Source organism: Amorphotheca resinae (genome assembly GCF_003019875.1).
Source record: "Amorphotheca resinae ATCC 22711 unplaced genomic scaffold M430scaffold_13, whole genome shotgun sequence".
Lineage (NCBI taxonomy): Eukaryota > Fungi > Ascomycota > Leotiomycetes > Helotiales > Amorphothecaceae > Amorphotheca > Amorphotheca resinae.
The window spans coordinates 229,675-230,327 of record NW_020194483.1 but is presented as its reverse complement, the minus strand read 5'-3'; positions in this window follow the sequence as shown (position 1 = coordinate 230,327).

Below are 653 nucleotides of genomic sequence, written 5' to 3'. Positions count from 1 at the left end.
TCTATTAACAATTTAGTTTTTTGTAACGATTAGAGACTAGCGACAGTAAAAAGGCACGTAACTAATCTAGCTAAGTCTGCCCTAGAGAAGCCTTAAACAGTTAGTAATTAACCTAATATATCCTTTATAGATAAAGCTACTAAAGAATCTAGCTCTACGTCTCCTCTACTATTTGTTAACAACAGATCGCCAGGTTTAGATACATTTAGTATACACAAGCCGCTAGAGTAGTCTAGTAAGGATACCGGGGCAGATATAGTAGTATCTAATATAGACTAGTTGTGATTATCTCGAAACCTACAAAACCTATTCGACTTATAGACTACTTATAGTAAGTATATATTAATCTATACTACTATTAGGTTATTCGCTATTAAGCCTCTCCTTAAACGTATAGTTAATAGGCTAGAGGTCACTCCTCTATAGGATGCTACACAGCTTTTAGAGGTATACTGTATTTAGAGCCTTAAAGTTAATGCTATACTTAATTAAGATAAGCATACATTTAAGTTGCTATAGAGTACTAATAAATCTACTAAGCAGACGATTATTATAGAGTCCTTACTTAATAATCTTATATACTAACTACTTAATTATATTACTTCTACTACCTATTTAAACGTTAATCCTAAACATCTAAGACTACGATTAAT